Here is a 20,336-nt window from a genome sequence, read left to right as displayed (position 1 = left end):
AAACTGGAGAGTGGAATGTCTGGTGCAACTGTGCATGATAGCCAATCAGCTTCTATCTTCAGCTTGTTCAAATAAACTTTGACCAAAAAATTAAAAACAGCTGAAAGCTGGTTGCTTTCTATATGCAACTGCACTAGATTTTGCACTGTCTATTTTTAGTAAATTCCCATTGAAAGAGCTGGTGCTCACTGTCATTTGATTTTCAATATAGTAGAATTGTTTAGACCAGGGGTGCCCAACCAGTGACCCGGGGGCCACATGTGGCCCGCGATCCCCTTTGATGTGGCCCGCGACCTCCTGCTCTGGGATGGAATAGAATACTGTTAATAAAGGTCAGTTTATTACTGAAATCACAGTTTATATATGGGCATATATTTTCTGCAGTGGTTACTGGGCTGCTTTCAAACTGATCCACAGATGCAGAGCAGTTTACCTGCGAGTTACCTGCACTGAGCCATTCTGCAAGTTTGGTGAGCTTTCTGAAAGTGCACCAAACCTGAAGAATATAATAGAAGTCTATTGCAAAGTGCAGAAAAGCCAAAGGTACACTGCGTTGCACCCGCGATGCGGGTAAACCACAGCACATCAGTGTAAAAGCAGCCATGGGACCCTTTCACGTGGTCAGTCCAACAGTTTCGACCAATTGGACCCTCCATTCACCTCTAAGGAGTGGCAGATGTAAACCGACTTGTGTCCTACCTCCAATCCAATCAGGCTTTATCCGTGTCCGCTCTGCATGCCATCCGCCCGCTCCGCTGATTGTGGCCCGCGACCAGTTACCAAGTCGCTTAAGTGGCCCTCACGCTTTAAAAGGTTGGGCACCCTTGGTTTAGACATTACTTTAAGTATGCATTGGTATTGATTTACTAATAGACTAGAGGATGTTCACTTTACAAAGTAAATTTTGACTTAGTTTTGGAAAAAGAAGGAAGCTGCATTTTCTTTTGAATACCCAATCATGTGCAAGGGGAAAAAAAAAGCACAGGATTTTTTCTTGCACAGGATTGGATGATTGAAGCCAGAGCTCTCACCTTACTCACTAAGCTAAGTAAAATTTCACTTTGCTAAGCCTAAACTTTTTCTTCCATTGGGGGTTATTTACAAAAGGCAAATCCTCTTTGCACTACAAGTGCAAAGTACACTTGAAAGTGCAGTCACTTTAGATCCGAGGGGGGCATGCGAGGAAAATAAAAAACAGTATTTTAGCTTGCACATTATTGGATGATAAAATCAGCAGAGCTTCCCCTCATTTCAGATCTACCCCTCAGATTTACAGCGAATGCACTTTCAAATGCACTTTCAGTGCAATTTCAAGTGCACTTTGCCCTTGTAAGAAAGAAAATCATCCTGGACTGCCGCACTCTGTATAAGACGTTCTTTATTGAAGGTAAAATCCAAATCGCAGCATACAGACAAACTTGAAATGAAGACAGGGACAAGGCTAATGAGTTTCACATCGCTGAGCTATAGCTGTGAGCTCACATGAGCTATGAGTAAGCATCTCACGATGTGAAACACATTGTCCCTGTCTTCATTTCAAGTTTAACTGTATGCTGTAATTTGGATTTTACCTTCAATAAAGAACGTCTTTTACAGAGTGCGGCAGTCCAGGATGATTTCCTTTCTCGCAAGCTTATGCAGAGCCAGTACCTGTGTGTTCAAATCAAGGCGGGAGCATCAAAAAGACTCAGAGGCTTGTGAGCGGTAATTTTTTTCTCATTACTTTGCACTTGCAGTTTGCACTTGTAGTGCAAAGTGTAATTGCCTTTTGTAAATAATCCCCATTGTGTCATTATGTGCTTCTACTTTGACAAGTTTGGCATAAACATGAAATGATCATTGCCTGCCACTTAGGCCTCGTACTCACGACCAAACATGTCTGCTGAAACTGGTCCGCGGACCAGTTTCAGCGGACATGTTCGTTCGTGTGTAGGCAGTAACGTACTGAATTCCAGCAAACAATCGTCGGCCAGACCGTTTTCCAACGAACAACTGTTTCCTGGTCTTGCTTTAAAACAGTCTGCTGGAATCGTGTCCGTCAGACATGTTCGGTCGTCTGTACACAAAAGCAGCGTACAAAAACCCCGCGCATGCTCAGTCCAAATGAGGAGACGGGAGCGCTCGTTCAGGTAAAACTCGCGTTTCTTTGGGATATGGCACATTCGTCATTAGAAACCTTTTATTCTAGCAAGAGAACAATGTCTTAAAAAGGCGCACTAAACCACATTTTCAAGCCGCGTTTTATTAATTCTTCTCTTGCTAGAATAACCCCGTTCTCTTGCTGATGCAATTTCAATAGAGTTGTCCCATACTGAAATGTCACATTTCTTGCTTGTGATGTAATCCTTTAATAATGTTTTCTATGCCAGACGTGTGTTTTGGTTGGTGGTCCTCCATAATTTAGAGTAGTCATTTTTGTAAAGGAATGTGCATTTTTTTTTTTTTTTTTGTTGTTTCTAGTTATGTCACCATTTAAACTAATTTTTTTTTACATGTTTTTTTCATTTTTTTTTTTTTTTTTTTTTTTTGTTGGTGTTTCATTAGAGAATATTAAACCATGTTGGCACACCAAATGTCCCCCCCCCCCCCCAAGGAGTGTGTCCTTTGTAAATTACCCATTGTATATTTATTAAAGGTTTGCTGCCTAATAATCCCCACAGTATAACAAACAATAGACATGTTTTCAAATGAAAGCAAAAAGCCTTTTATTCAGGCAAATGTCATCACAAAAAATAAAAAGAACGGCAGCACTAGAATAGATAGCAAACTATATGCAAACTTGCATTTCCAACATGGTGAAGGATAAACTTCCAAGCCTCAGGAGCCAAACACAAAAATATGAAGCAGCAGCACACAAACAAAGGAACCCAAACTGTGGTAGTACAAACAAGATGTCCTTTATGTGGAAGGAAATGGAAGGCAGAAAATCAACGTTTCCTCCTCTTTCCAGCCTTCCCTCCAGGCAGCCTTCCAGCGGATCGAACACGGGGTCTTGCAGGTGGGGTTGATGTGTCAGCAGGAGGATGGTGTTCCGCAAGCCGGGCCGGGTCACATAGCCCAGTGTCTGGGGTCAGCAGGCCCCTCTGCATCCACCAAAGGACCTGGTTCATCAGGGCCTTTGCCAGTCTTCTCTGGTCCTCCTCCCCTTCATTTAAATCATGGGCCAATGAGGCACTGAAGGCCTCTGTGGGGTTGAGGGGGGCCCTCATGATGGCGCTTGCCTCCTGGATCATGCGGAGGCTTGCCTCCTCCACAGGCCTCAACTGCCTCCTTCGGCCTGATGGCCTCACCTGGGGGGGAGAAGACTGGCTGGTGGTGGTTCTCCTGGCCGGGTGGACCTGCTGCAGGCCACTGGGCCCAGCCTCCTCCTGGCTGCCACTGACCCCGGCCTCCTCCTGGCTGCCACTGACCCCGGCCTCCTCCTGGCTGCCACTGACCCCGGCCTCCTCCTGGCTGACAGACACCTGAGGATCTGCCACCTCCTGGCTGATCTCTTCTTCCTGTGTGGAAAAAAAAGGACATTTTTTACAATTTCGCTAAATAAAACCACACTCATTTTCATGTTTTTCGTTTAGTATTTTCTGTTCATTATTACTTGAATACACTCTACTTCTGACCCCTGCAGTTGTCATCTCTGACACCTATTTGTCTGAACACCTTTTTTTTTGCTTTTTCCCAGCTTGGTTTTTTTTTTACAATATCTAATCATTAATCCACCAAGAATTATTTACGCCAGAAATATAGAGGAAACTACTATACCTCCTCATCGAAGGGTGGCAGATCTGCATCTCTGTCAGCCAGGCCCTCTTCCTCCGACTCTGCAGGGCTGTGGTCATCTGGGGAAGGTCCGCTGGAAGGTAGCATGGAGGAAAGGTTGGAAGAAAGACTGGACATCGTTTTCCTGCCTTCCATTTCGTCCCGCAAAAAAGCCATCTGTTTATAATACCACAGTTTGGGTTCCTTTGCTTGTCTTGCTGCTGCTCCCGATTTTTGCCTTTTATTAGCTTTGTATGCTCTCCTGTATGTGCTTCTGAGGTTGGCAAGTTTATCCTTCACCATGTTGGCAGTGCATCCTGGCACCCAAGTTTGCATATAATTTGCTAGCTCTTCTAGTGCTGCCGCTCGTACCTCTTTATTGCAATATAAAGAGTGCTTGGAATTCCACAGGATGGGCGTCTCCTGATATTTTTGGAGTAAGGCCTCTATAGATTCCTTGCTTTGTAGGAGGTCCATTGTAATTTTTCCCAAATTATATTTCTTTTTGAGTCTAGATTACAAAAACATAAACCACAGAAAAATAAATATTCCAAAGGATCAGCGTTGACCTTGATCTAATATGTGTCTTCAAATTTATTACCTATATCTAATTACAAACACAGTCTCTCTTGTTTAAACAATGATTGGCAGCTCGGCCGCATTGCTTGTACCAAACATTGATTTGCTAGATGCAGAGCCATTGTTCACATTGCAGTAAATATTTTAAATATAGAAAAATAAACAATGCTTACAAATGACAGTTTTCATCTAGGCACTCTTTCATGTGTAAATCTCATGCCCCTGACAATGGATGACATAAAAGACACTTCCTAATGACCTCTGTACAACCAACACTTGAACAATACTTTGCCTGATCTGAATACACCATTCAAAAACTTGTCAATGAGGTACAGCATTGTTCACATCTCTATTTTGTGAGGTGTCCAAAAGCATTTGTAAACCAAAATAACATTGTGGTACCCCATAGACAGAATAGCTTAAAAAGGGTGCAACCAACAGCCCAAACCCCCATCCCATGTGTCTACATTTTCAAGGCCTCTGCTGATCACATTTTTAATTTCCTTACCTTCCTGTCTCTCGCTCCTCGTTTCTCACGCTCGCCTAATTACCGCGTAAGATGCGTAATCACGGCGTAAACCTTTTAAACACTCCGCGTATTTATTAAACCCCGCCCTCGTCACCTTTGCGAGGCCCCTAATCAATGAGTTTAGGAAATATGGCGTTAACTGTGTATGTTCTGGATGCGCTCGAAGATTCTCCGCGTAACCGACGTAAACACGTTGTTTGCATTCTCTACACTCCGCGTATGTATTAAACGCCGCCCTCTTCTCCGCCCATGGCGTAAGAATTCATCTTTTCCACGCCCATAATCTCTGTGGGAAAGGAAAGATGGCGATGTCACACGAGCGGGCACGATGCTCTCATGCCACAAGTGAAGGGACAGAGGCAGGGACGTCCCGATCAAGGAAAAGAAGATATAAAGCCACTAATATGCGGTTCCAGGAAATGGTGGAGTTAGTTTACATCATGCGAAAGAAGGACTATGATGGTGAATTAGGGCCATACAAGACCCCTAACCGCCGAAAGGCACATATTATGGACAAGGTGGTGAGGAGAATGCAGAGGATGTTTGGGATCACCAGGTCCAAGGAACAGCTGAGGAAACGATGGTCAGACTTAAAATTGAGGGAGCCACATCAGATGAAGAAAATACTTAAAATTCTGCGTAAAAGTAAGTAAATATATATTGGGGTTGGGGGGGGGGGGGGTGATTGTCTGCAATAATGTGTTGCCATGTATATTTCACCATCTGCCTCCTTGGCCTGCTTGTAATTTTAAAGACATGTTGTCATTTATTTTTTAGGACATAAATAACTACATATTTACAAATAGTGTTCTTAGTAAACAACGTAACATCACATAGTTTATCAGAAAGGCTCGGTTATTCCAGGAACAACACACCTGGACATGGCTCACTGGCCAAAAACTTTGTTTGTAAACATTGTGTAAAAGCTAGTTCTAGAAAAAAAAAGTATGAGAATGGGAAAGGCAAACAGGATTCATTCTAAAAACAGTGGTAATAAAGCAGATGTTTTCACATCTGCAATGCAGAGCACCTGTGTCTCCCCAAATCAAAAATGGGTTTTGGTAGGGTCTCCCAAAAATACAGTTTAGGGGGGACATCCATGTGTGTCACTTTGCTAAAAAGGGGCAGGATCAGAGCTTGCCATATAGAAGTAATTGCAAAATGTAGGTTTGGTGAAAGATAAAAGTAACTAAATGAAAGCATCTTCTAAGCAATGTGTGCGATTTATGCTCTCCAATATCTGTGTGCTGATGAGTCTACATTTTTTTTGGTTTATTTCAGGGGAAAGAAGTCGCCAGCATTTGGAGGAGGCAGAGAGGGCCAGACAAGGCCAAAATCTGCCATCTCAACATGTGGAGGAGGAGGAGGATGTGGAAGGAGAAGAGGATGTGGAAGGAGAAGAGGATGTGGAAGGAGAAGAGGATGTGGAAGGAGAAGAGGATGTGGAAGGAGAGGAGGATGTGGAAGGAGAGGAGGATGTGGAAGGAGAGGAGGAAGGAAGAAAGGAGGAAGGAAGAGAGGAGGAAGAAGTAATTTTGGACTTAGAAGTTATAGCAGATGAAGGGCAAGTGGCGGAAGAACAATTTGGCGAATTGAAAGAAGGTGGATTGATGGATGAAGGAGGAGTCCAAGATGATGGGGAAGTGGTGGAAGAAGGAGGAGTGATAGAAGATGATGGGGAGGTGGTGGAAGAAGGAGGAGTGATAGAAGATGTCGAAGAGGTGGAAAGGAGAAGCCCATCAGGTCAGTGTCACCCTAGCTTGATTCAAAAAAACATATGTAGATAGGCCTCATCGAAAAATAATGTTGTAAATGCCATTTTTAATTTTTTTTTTAGGGAAGGAGGATGGTGTGCCAATATTTTCACGTGCAAGTGCTGCTATAATTATTCAGCAGGTAATGGAGTGCAGCACTGAAATGCACAATATGCGTGAAAGGATGTTTCTCATGGAACAGAATGTAACAAATGTCCTTTTGGAATGCAGCACGGAAATGGACAATATGCGGCAAAGAATGATGGTCATCGAATCTAATTTTAAAAACATTATTGACATGATGGGCCGTGTCAAAGACTGAAACACCCCCCGCCCATCCCCCGCCCCCACAAACATTTTTACAGTTTGAATAATGAATACGCCAAAATTTGAAGATACACACACAGTGTGCCAACATGTGCTATCTGCCATCACAGAATATCTAATGTCTGTGCTTTGTGGGTCCAACCCCCTCCTCCATCCTCAAGTAGTTGAGAGGAAGGGTTTGCTCCCACAAAACACAGACATTGATCACCCATGATGTCAGATAGCACATGTGGCCATTTGTCTGTTGAACCAATGACATTTGGCGAGTTTGCACTGAATGTGTGTATCTTCCAATTTTGGCGTGTTCCAGTGTGAAAGCACACCATGACTGACTGCTGTTGTGAGTTTTTAGATTTTTGGAATTGGATTTTGTTACTTTTTGACCATGTTGAACATTTTGGGATACTATAAAGTTTAGACCATAAAGAATAAACAACGCCAAAAAATGTAAAATATATATATATAGAATTATAAATCTCTCTAATCACTGAATTTAGTGAAGTAGAGATTTGACTCCAAAATCTCACCTAAAAATTTACTTTTAGAAAAACACACCAAAAACAAAAAAAATGGTTAAAAAATTATTGTTTTTTGTGCATAAAAAATATGCCCAAAAAAAAAATTAAGGCGGTAAACACCCCACCAAAAATAATCTATATATATATATATATATATATATGTAAACAATAAATCTAACTATATTTGATAAAAAAAAAAGTGAACTTGTTAATAAATGTATAATCTGCATAATATTTTTGGTTGAATTACCTGAAAAAAAAAAAAATTATAAAAAATTTTTGTAGACTCCTAAGTACAAAAGCAGGGAGTAATGAAAAAACTATAAAATGGAGGCTGGTGGGCGGAGCCTAGCGGGTAGGCAATGCTGAGCTAGAGCTCCGCTCTGTGACAGAGATTGACCCGCAAATAACGGAGGAACACCGTGGGCATAATCACCCAGAATACTGGGCAAAGCTTCAGGAAGGGTGAGAGAACATTTTTATACGCTATGGTGCTGAAAGGAACGAGAGGAAAGGGGAAATTTCTTCACAGCAGCAGCGCGCAGCATCCCCAGTCTCCTCAGCATCTCAAAATCACCTCAGAGAGAAAGGCACCAGCCCCCTCTGAGGGATTTACCTCAGTGAAGCAGAAAAAGGCCAGCATTAAAAGCGCAAAACAAATGGCTTCTCTCAATACTACTGTCTCAGATAGTGAGGAGGATGACAATGTGACAAACCCCACAGCAATATGTCACAGCACAGCGGTACCCACAAGTCTCCTGAGGCAATTTGAAAAGATGCTGCACAAGGCGCTCCAGACCACTTCAGATCAGATAACAAATAGCCTGACTAAAGAAATTAGGGAGCTTGGGGGCCGCACAGAAGTACTTGAGACTAAAATGAATGATTTAGAAGCTTACACTCAGGACTGTGTATCTGAAATTGACACCTTAAAAGAGGAAAACTTGATATTGCAAAATAGATTGGAGGAATTCAAAAACAGAGCCAGGAGATCAAATTTGAGGTTCAGGGGACTACCGGAATCTATCATTGACCTAAATGGTACAATGTTGGCACTGTGTCAGGAAATATTACCTGGGATACCAGCTGACAGGCTGGAAATGGACAGAGTTCACCGAGCACTAACGTCCAGGAAGGCTGATGGTCCCCCTAGGGACATCATAGCTAAATTTCATTTCTATCGAACAAAGGAGCTGATTCTGCAGACCACCAGAGAGAAGAGCAAGCTAACTTTTCAGGGGAATGAATATCAAATCTTTGCGGACATTTCACAAATGACAATCAACAAAAGGAGAGAAATGAGACCCCTCCTATACGAATTGCAGCAACGCCAAATCAAATATCAATGGGGCTTCCCTTTCTCCCTGCGATTCACCTGTCAAGGCACAAAAATTGTGTGTAGAACACCAGCTCAGCTTCAACAGGCCCTGCTGGACTTCAAAATAATTGACAGACCTCCGTCGGCAACTGCAGCCCGCAGAAGATCAGCTTCCACTTCGCCACGGGACAACTCGCCACTTCAGAACCACAACAATGGCATCCAGCAATTACATAAGAGAGGCAGATTTGTGGAACAAGCACAGGAGCAAGAAGACACGATGGACTGAGCTCTGCAAGCAAGTCAGTCTTACCTACCTTTAGACTTCTAGTCTTTCACCCAAACCTTGGTTGTATGACTCAATGAGTTTACAAGTTTAAGTAGAAGTTCATGAGTTTCTAAGTTAGCAAATTTATTAGAGCAGAAGCTCCTTATTATCATTTTTAATTGAGTTAGTGCTTTCCCTTTTCTCTTTATTATCAATCTCCCCAGACTTTCCAGGCTCAGGGGCTATATATCTTGCCTCATATTCACTCAGCAACTCCTAATCCCTTTGCCGCGTGATTGGCACACTACCCCACCTACTGGGTGGCCAAGCCACCCTGGTACCCTAGATGTACCTAAAGCAATTCTCCATCATCCTTTTTCCACAACACTTTGCATACCAACAGTAAATGGGAATGCCGGCACTTAGGCCATTCTTCACAATAGGCCATCTGTTCGATAGCATCAGTCCATCGCCCCAACCATAATGTTTCTGATGTAGGATTCCTCCAGTACCCTTTATTCAAACACAGACACTTCTTGATGCTCCCCTTTATCACCTTATCACCTTGACTTGCAAATTACCCTCCATAGATAGACTAGTAGCCCCTACTTTTCCACGGAATCTCCTATAACGTTGCGCTCACGGTTTCCATTAGGGATGCTTACCGGAAATTTTTAGGACGCGGGTCTCCCTCGATCGGAACCCACATGCGCCACACACGGCTCCCCTCTGACCCCCGCAGTTATTTGCGAGGGTCTGACGTGGGCCCAATTCTCCCTGACCGGGCACCTCCCCCCCGTTCACGGACCAGACTTACAAGTTTGTTCTACGTATTGATGCACATATGTTTATTTTATTTTAATGTGCTGTCTTTTTCTTTGGAAATTTTCGTATTTAGGTCTCCCCCCCTCCCCCCCCCCTTATCCTCAGTCTGCATGGATTAGATCGGGAGATCGATGTACAGGACACCAAGGTAAGAACATTGAGATGGTTTGGCTATCATGGCTCCTTTGAATGTATTAACCTTAAATGTACAGGGCCTCAACATACCACAGAAACGGGTTAAGGCGTTTAGACACTTCCAAGCTAAGAAAGCACATATCATATGTTTACAGGAGACGCACTTCACTCCCAGTACGACCCCTAAATTCTTTCATGCCTACTATCCACAGGTCTTTACCGCATCAGCTAGTTCCAAAAAAAGGGGCACCCTCATAGCCTTTCATAGATCAACGCCATTCACAATTAAGTCTGAAATCATAGACCCTGAAGGTCGTTACAACATCCTGACTGGCCACATCTTGGATAAGGCGGTAACAATTGTATCGTATTATGCCCCAAATTTAAATCCCTTGCCATTCATGTCGCATCTGCTGCAAGTGATAAACTCGCATAAATTCGGATCCCTTATTATTTGTGGGGACACTAATCATGTCCTTCTCCCTTTTTTGGATAAAACACCATTCTCCCCCGCGAAACAAGTCAAAAGAACCCTATCCACCTTGCTGGCTAAATATAATTTAGTGGACTCCTGGAGGGAAACGAACCCCACTAAACGCAAGTACACGTACTATTCGAGCCCCCATAAGTCATCCAGCCGCATAGACCACATACTCCTGACGATAGGCATGCTGCCGGAGGTGTTGGATTCCGACATCGTGCCTATTCCATGGTCGGATCATAACGCGGTTCTCACTACATTAGCCTCCATAATCCCCAAAAAACAGGACCCAACATGGTATCTACCAGACAAAATTCTCAAACACCCCATGTACAGGACTATAGTTGAGCAAGAGTTAAGTGAATATATAACATTAAATAAGACCCCTGACGTCTCCCCGTTAACTCTTTGGGAAGCCCACAAGCCAGTGCTAAGAGGGAAAATACAGAAGCACGCTGGGACTTTTAAAAGAGAACGAAAGCAACTTTCCTATAAATTAGAAAAAGAACACGATTTGGCCTTTGAGGCCTTCCAATTCGATCACTCACCTAAAGCAAAAGCCCGACTAGATAAAGCTCGTATGGAATATGACCTATTCCTCTCGGACTCGGCGGACAGGGCGATACTCCGGACCAAGCACTTTTTTTACAAAAACGCAAATAAATCAGGAACTCTTCTTGCGAAGTCGCTCAACTCCATTAACAAAGCATATAAGCCTATCCAACTTAAAACGGCAAACGGTATAATCTCTAGTAACCCAGTCAAAATAGTACAAAAATTCAGCTCTCACCTTAAAAAACTGTACGCAGAAACTAACACATTTAGCAAACAGGACACGGAAGACTTCTTTTCTGATTTACATTTGCCACAACTAAACACGTCTCAAAGTGCTCTAATGGATGAACCGATCACGCAAGAAGACGTCCTACAGGCTGTCGCTGAACTAAAATTAAATAAAAGACCGGGTCCGGACGGGTTCACTGCCCGTTATTATAGATCATACAAAGACCTACTTTCTCCCATGATGGTGGAAGCCTTTAATGATCTACTAAATCGGAGGTCCTTTAGACAAGAGTCTCTCACGGCCACTATCTGCATGATTCCCAAACCGCACTCCGATTCCACCTGCTGCGACAATTACCGCCCTATATCCATGATAAACACAGACGTAAAATTACTAGGTAAGATCTTAGCCAATAGATTGAACAAAATCATAGGAACCCTGATACACCGTGACCAAGTGGGCTTCATGCCCAATAGGCAGGCAGGGGACAATATCAGAAGGGCATGCTTACTGGCAAATATAGCTAAAAAGAGGAAAATTCCAGCCTGCTTTCTTTCCCTAGACGTCAGGCAGGCCTTCGACTCAGTCTCATGGTCATATATGGAATTTACGCTGAAGAAATGGGGCTTTGGCCCCAACTTTACAAATTGGGTCCTGCAATTATACCAGAACCCTAGAGTGTACGTGAAATATGCGGGCTACAAATCTGAAACCTTTAATATACAGAGGGGAACCAGACAAGGCTGTCCACTTTCCCCATTATTATTCGCCCTCCTGATAGAACCCTTAGCCCAAAAGATTAGAGTGGATCCTAAAGTACTCGGTATCGAGTTGGGCGGCGTTACTCACAAACTTTGCCTCTATGCTGACGATATACTGTTGTTCCTCTCCTCTCCACAAGTAACGGGTCCAAACTTACTCCCAATCTTACACCAATTTGCGTCCATATCAGGCTTGGCAATAAACCCCAGGAAATGCTCGGCATTGAACATTTCTCTTTCTAGTACGGAACTGTTGGCAGCAAAAGTGGGCCTCCCTTTTGAGTGGCCAACTAGAAGCATTTCATACCTGGGAATACATTTGACTGCAGACATTTCAGATCTCTATGCGCATAACTATCCAGTCCTCCTGAAACATTTGACGACTTTATTAAAATCCTGGGCCCTACTCCCTCTTTCCTGGTTTGGAAGAATCGCGGCTGTGAAAATGACCTTACTACCCAAGCTCCTATACCTTTATAGAGTGCTCCCTATATCCATACCGGCCCACTACTTCAGGATAATACAAAGGAGAGTTTCATCCTTCGTATGGGGTACCTCCAGGCCAAGGATCAAACCACAAATATTACATCGGCCAAAGTCAGCAGGAGGGCTAGGATATCCTAGCTTCGTAAATTATTACCGAGCAGCACAAATGGCCACAATAGTCAAATACCATGCTAAGCAAGAGGCACCATTATGGGTGTCTATCGAGGCGATGGAATGCGACCCAATTTCAATTTCGAACCTATTGTGGATCACCCCTAAACAAAGAAAGCACATAACTAATCCCATCATGAAACATTCACTCTCCCTGTGGGACAAAATTAAAAATAAACACCGCTTGATGTCTCCTTCAGCCCCCCTGCTGTCTTTTATTAAAAACCCTGCTTTTTACCCAGCCTGGGTCTATCCTAACACCTTTAAGGAATGGACGGATCGAGGCTGCATACGAAAATATCAATTCTTCGATTCAACAGTAGTGACCCCTTTCCCAACCTTAAACAAAACTCATGGCATACCCCCGAAGGAAATTTTTCGATACCTCCAGATAAAAAACTTCTTTCAACCCTCAGCCGATACGACAATAGTGTCAAACCAATTGTCCGCCTTTGAAACTATTTGTAACGGTAATCCTCATGCCAGAAAAGTAATTTCTATCTTATACTCCCAGCTACTCACGCACCCGAGGTCAGGGAAGTTGTCTTACATGAGTAAATGGGAAGATGATTTAGGCATTGAACTGGCACAAACGGAATGGGATCAAATATGGAACAATACCAAAACGGTATCCACTAATATAATAGCAGCAGAAACAAACTACAAAGTACTCTCCAGATGGTACTTAGTCCCGACCAGGGTGGCAAAATTCTCGCAGACATATTCTGATTTATGCTTTAGAGAATGCTCAGACAAAGGAACTTACTTCCATACCTGGTGGTCGTGTCCAAAAGTGCACGAGTTTTGGCTGGAAATTTTCAAATTAATCAAAGTCCTCACGAATAAAACAATCCCCATGGACCCCAAAATTGCCCTGCTCAATTTTAAGCCAGACGGTATTTCACATGCTCGATTCACTTTGACAAGGCAGCTTTTAACAGCAGCAAAACAAACCATTGCGAAAGCTTGGAAGTCCCCAAATGTGAATCTAAACGAAACTATCAACAGAATGAACACAGCTATGATATACGCCAAGATAACTGCGATAGAGATGGACACAATCGCCAGGTTTGAGGATACATGGAAGCCCTGGTTGGAATATGTCACGAAAAAAACGTTTAATGGTGATGTTTTGATGCCATGGTAGCCCAGCCATTACACAGGTATCCTGTCAGAAACTTCTGCTCTACTGAAATGTCCCCGATCTAGTCCTGCAGACTCCCTGACCCCACCCTTCCCTCTCCTTCCTCCCCCTTTCAGTTCTCCTTCTCCCTTTTATTTTATTTACTTATTTGTTTTCTGTTACTTATATTACTTTCGAATGTGTTTCACCTTATTGTGTAGTCTTTCTCATAGCACTAAGTACCTAAATAATAAGCCATACCTCTTTGATCGACCTGAGGCTTTGGTCAAGATGGAAGTTCCATGAGACGCATAGAACCGAACCACAAAGACTAGCAACAATTGCCAACAATAACCAGAACGTTTTTGGACTATAAACTGTACTGTTTGTTCCCTCTTGATCCCTGTTTAGTTAATAGTTAAGCCATTGATGCTAGAGAAATGTAATGAGCTAAGTAAAGACACCACTCTTTATTAGTTAATTCACTTGTAAAAGCAGGACTTTCTTTTCGCCTAAGGTCGATTTTGTTTGATAACATGCTTGTACAAATGTCAACTACACAATAAAGATCTTTTGACAAGGAAAAAACTATAAAATAATTTTTGGGGTCATGAACAAGCAAAAATTAAAATAATTGACCTCAAAATTTACAAATGGAGTTGCTTCTTATTTCTAGACTCAATACCCTGTTTGTAGATGAGTGAATACTGTGCAAAATGTGGTTAGTTACTAAAAGTGGAGAAATCAATTATGCATTACAATTGAAGAAGTTAGTTAGAGAACCAGGAAGACAGAAAAAGAGAAAAAGCATTAATGACAAACAACTGTATAAAGTCCAATGGTCTAATTATTTATTATTTTTTAGAATATTCCTTTCTTTGGGGGCCGAATTAGAAAGAAATATGATCTGGCATAGCAATGGCCCCCCGACCCATGAAGTACTCAACATATTTGTCGCGTACCTCACGAGCTGATTGGGGGGCCAAGCCAGCGCGACCAGTGTCCAGCCCGGGAAGGGGATCTGAGGGTAGTCTTGCCTCAGAACCGATGTCGGGTAGGTACGTCTGGGAGTGCCTGCGTAAAAAGTTGTGCAAAATGCAGCAGGCAAATACAACGGTGTCCAATTTATATTCCGCCAGATGTATCGATGTCCTGAACAGGCGGAACCGGTTGGTGAGTATCCCAAAGGCATTCTCGACTACCCTCCGAGCCCTGCCCAACCGAAAATTAAACACACTCCTCTCTGAGGTGAGGGTCCTCTGGGGAAAAGGCCGCATGAGGTGAGGACCAAGCCCGAAAGCCTCGTCCGCTAGGAACACAAACGGAAGTCCTTCCACATTATCTTCATCTGGTGGCAATGCCAGACCACCAGCTTGGAGACGATCATAGAAATCAGTCCGTGCGAACACTCCCCCATCAGACATCCGGCCGTTCTTCCCCACGTCCACATATAGAAACTCATACTGTGCCGATACCACCGCCATCAACACAATACTATGATAACCCTTGTAATTATAATAGTAGGACCCCGAGCGGGGTGGGGGCACAATGCGGCCGTGTTTCCCATCTATTGCTCCACCGCAGTTTGGAAAATCCCACCGCTGGGCAAATTGGGAAGCCACAGACTGCCATTCCTGTGGTGTGGAGGGTAGCTGTGGGGACAAACAAAAATTGAGATTTAGTACTTTGTAACAAAAACATCCTACAAGCATCCTTGTGACAGTTCACATTATTAAAATTGCATTAGAAAAATGTGCATGGAGAATTTGGGAAATGAAATATATAGGGCCACTTCATTAAGAGACTCCACAGCCCTCTGATGGGGACAATAAAAGTTTGAAGGGGGGGGGGGACACAAAAAACAAAAAGTCCTGTTTTAAAAAATGGCAAGGTGGGTTTGTCCCTAGGATAGCATGCTGGACAGGTTAATATTGGGTAAGGGACAAATATGCAGGTAGGCCAAGAATAAAACATGTAAAGCTGATATCAACATGCATAGGGAGAAAAGGTAACGTTAGTTAAACACACAGCATATCTGGGAAAATAAAAATAAAGTTAGTTGGCCACATTATTAGAGCCAGGAAACTTACCTTAATATACTCCTCATGCATAACTTTGATGATGGCAGCACACGTGTCCGGTATGATGACCCCAAGCGCCTGCGGAGAGATGCCTGTCGAGAACTTGAGGTCCTGCAGGCTCCTCCCAGTCGCCAGGTACCGCAACGTGGCAATAAGCCTCTGCTCGGCCGTGATGGCTTGGCGCATCACAGTGTCCTGCCTCGTGATATAGGGGGACAGAAGTTCCAGCAGACTGTTGAATACGGGGTCCGTCATGCGGAGAAAATTCCTAAAGTCATTAGGATTATTCTCCTGGAGTTCCCTAAGCAGAGGCATATGTGAGAACTGGTCACGCTGGCGCAACCAATTCTTGGTCCAGAAACGCCTCCGCCCCCTGTTTCTGGCCAAAGTACTGGACAAATGAACATATCCAGCAGCCATCCCATAAACAGCACCAACTCGCGAAAATTGACGCTGCTGCTCCATCATGGCTTCAAACCGGCCGGCTGGTCAGTCAAGAACACACTGAAACAGAAAGCACTCGCAAATCCAGCACTACCTGCGACAAACGCGTGACAAACAGATACGAGCGCACAGGATGCAACTGCTAAAGCAGAAACAACCTGCTTGCCTATAGCCGAATGACAACTACGTTACCGCAAGCACACGCACTGAACCCGTGAATACACGCTGTCAAAGCCTGGAGACCGAGAAGCGCGAATCAGCTCTAACCAAACCTTCACTAACACGAGCAAACCCGTAACTAGCAAAAGAGGAACAGAGGGCGGCGCCATTAACTTTGTTCTTCCCCTTTATAGTGACGTCGTACGTAGTTTACGTGCACGCGTTCCGGTACGACGGGAATTTGGTCCGCTGGTGTGTACACGCCAGCGGAACAAAACACAAATCAGCCTTGTACGCCGGAAACTGTCGGGCAGACAGTTTCCAGCGCACAGATCCGGTCGTGAGTACAAGGCCTTAGAGTTACCTGTATATTAGGAAATGATTGCATATTTATAATTGTAGTTTATATATCTACCTTACCTGGCCTCCCAATCACCTGTAAAGTAATTGATCATCTAGATAGATTTTTGGATTTGGAATGTTGGTCAGTGGATTAACAGGCAGTTCAGCTGATGGAAGGTGCATGTCTATGCCACAATCATGCCATGAGATGATCATTTGACAGTCTGACCTTCCAATTGTCAGTTCACATTTATGAGCACTTATATCACCAAGGCACAGAGAAAATGCTTCATTGGGTAACAGATACTACATTTGTAAACAGACAAATACAACTTAGTTATAGTTACATAGTTAGTCAGGTTGAAAAAAGACCATCTATTTCAACCAAAACAAAAAAATACAATCCCATATACACAATCCTTCACCCACAGTTGATCCTGAAGAAGGCACAAAAACCCCAGCAAAGCATGATCCAATTTGCTACAACAGGGGAAAAAATTCCTTCCTGATCCCCCGAGAGGCATTTGAATCGTACATTTAGGAAATAATCCAGGCCTTTTTTTAACCACTTCAATACTGGGCACTTTCCCCCCTTCCTGCCAAAGACATATTTCGTCTTTCAGCGCTGTCGCACTTTGAATGACAATTACACGGTCATGTAACACTGTACCAAAACGAAATGTTTATCTTTTTATTCTCACAAATAGAGCTTTCTTTTGGTGGTATTTGATCACCTCTGGGGTTTTTATTTTTTGCTAAACAAACTAAAAAATATGTTTTTCTTTGTTTAAGTTATACAATTTTGTTTTCTCATTCACTAACAGGCACAAATGAGGCGTCACTGATGGACACTAATGAGTTTGCACTAATAATGTGGCACTGATGGGCAATGATGAGGAGGCACTAATATGTAAAATTGATGGGCACTGATAGGCGGCACTGATATGCAGCACTGATGGGCACAGATAGGAAGCACTGATATGCAGCACCCATGGGCACTGACAGGCGGCACTGATGGGCACTGACAGGCACTCATAGACGGTAATGATTGGCACTGACAGGTGGCACTGATAGACACTAATAGATAGTACTGATGGACAGCACTGATGATGAAGTACTGACAGGTTTTATTGAAGGGCACTGATTGGCATGGTTTTTGGTACATCTGATGGGCCTGTGCTGATAATCAATGTGCTGATTATCAGCACAAATCCCCACCTTTGACAGGGGGAGCCGCCGATCGTCTCTCCCTGTCAGCACGACAGGGAGAGACGATCGGCGACATTAGGAGATGCAGTGTGTCAGAGTGATCGCCGTGCTGTGCGCCCCGCGGGCACGAGCTGGCATGTTATCCTGCTGGACATCATATGACGCCCAGTCAGGATAACTGAACCACCGCACAGCCGTCATTCGGCTATAGGCCGGGCGGGAAGTAGTTAAAGTGATCTACTGAGCTGGCCAGAAAAACCTCTGGAGAGAGTCTATTCCACATTTTCACAGCTCTCATTGTGAAGAAACCTTTCCGTATTTGGAGATTAAATCTTTTTTCCTCTAGAAATAAAGAGTGCCCCCTTATCCTCTGTGATGACGTTAAAGTGGATAACTCCACCAAGTTCACTATATATACCACTTATGTATTTGTAGATGTTGATCATATCCCCTCTTAATCTCCTCTTCTCAAGAGAGAATACATTCAATTCCCCCAATCTTTCCTCATAGCTGAGCTCCTCCATGCCTCCTATCAGTTTGGTTGCCCTTCTCTGCACTTTCTCCAGTTCCCCCGATATCCTTTTTGAGAACTGGTGCCCAAAACTGAACTGCATATTCCAGATGAGGTCTTACTAATAAATTAAACTGGAGAAAAATTATATCTCGCTCTCTGGAGTCTATACCTCTCCTAATACAAGAAAAGACTTTGCTTGCTTTGGAAAACGCAGCTTGGCATTGCATGCTATTATTGAGCTTATGCTCTACCAAAACTCCCAGATCCTTCTCCGCTATGGATTCCCCCAGTTGTACTTCCCCTAGTATGTATGAAGCATGAATATTCTTAGCCCCCAAGTGCATAACTTTACATTTATCAGCATTAACCTCATTTGCCACTTAGTTGCCCAATTACACAGTTCATTGAGGTCAGCTTGTAAATTGGACGTTATTCCACTGCATAGCTTGGTGTCACCTGCAAAGACAGAATTAGTACTTTTAATACCAGACCCAATATCATTTATAAAGATATTAAAAAGTCAGGGTCCCAACACTGAACCTTGGGGTACACCACTGATAACCTTAGACCATTCAGAGTAAGAATCATTAACCACTAAATTTTTTTTTTTTTTCCCAGTTTTCTATCCATTTACAAATTGATCTTTCCAAGCCTGTAGACTTTACCTTACACATTAGTGATATGTGGGGAACTGTGTCAAACATATTTGCAAAATCCAAGTATACCACTTCCACAGCCACCCCTCTGTCCAAGGTTTAATTACCTCCTCATAAAAATAAAACGGGTTTGTTTAACAATTTCTGTCTTTTATGAATCCATGCTGTCTGTTGCTTAAAATATTTTTTCCAGCAAGAACTTGTCTATGTGGTCTTTTATTAAAGTATCCAGTATCTTCCCAACTATAGAAGTTAAACTAACAGGTCTATAGTTACTTGATGAAGAATTTGATCCCTTTTTAAATATGGGCACCACATTGGCTCTATGCCAATCCAGAAGTACCATTCCAGTCAATACAGAGTCCTAAAAATCTATTAGGATCCATGGGTGGATGCCACCTGGTTCTCCTTTATTCTGTCTAAATATTTCTGGACAATATCACTTTTGAGCCATTGTGAATCATTTGGGGCAATACCATCACCATTATTAATATGATCTCCCCCATGCTCCTCTGTATACACAGAGCTGAAGAAAGTATTTAATACATTTGCCTTCTCTTTGTCCCCAGTCACCTACTCTAGAATACTTTTTAGAGGGCCTACATGCTCAGACCTAAACTTTTTACTGAGGTTTGTCCTACTATCTTTTGCAATCCGCCATTCGTTTAGAATTTTTGGATCCTTGATGACCTTATTACACATTCTGTTATATTATTTGTAGCATTTAAACTATGATAGTGTTCCTTCATTGTCATATTTTTTCCCTTTAACCTCCCTGGCGGTATAGTAAAGAAAATTTGGAAACAACTGCGCTAAGGTGAAGTCAAAAAGTCGGATTAATAAGCAGCAATTAAATTGTGTATAAACAAAAATATGTGAAAAGAAAAGAGGATAATTGCGCTAAACCGAATAGTGTAAATATATCAAACCAATCAATTAGGCCTCTGCCCAAGTGCATGTGCTATATGTACCTATAATAACACTCTAATATACAAACAATTGTGTTAATCACACAGAGTCAGGAGGCCGAGAACCACCTAACCCTGCGTGGAAAGGTATATGGGACTCCCGGTGGTAAATGCTAAAAGGTTGCTGCTACCATAAGCATCACAACAC

Source organism: Rana temporaria, chromosome 4 (assembly GCF_905171775.1).
Source record: "Rana temporaria chromosome 4, aRanTem1.1, whole genome shotgun sequence".
NCBI classification, from domain to species: Eukaryota; Metazoa; Chordata; class Amphibia; order Anura; family Ranidae; genus Rana; species Rana temporaria.
This window is presented reverse-complemented; position numbering follows the sequence as displayed.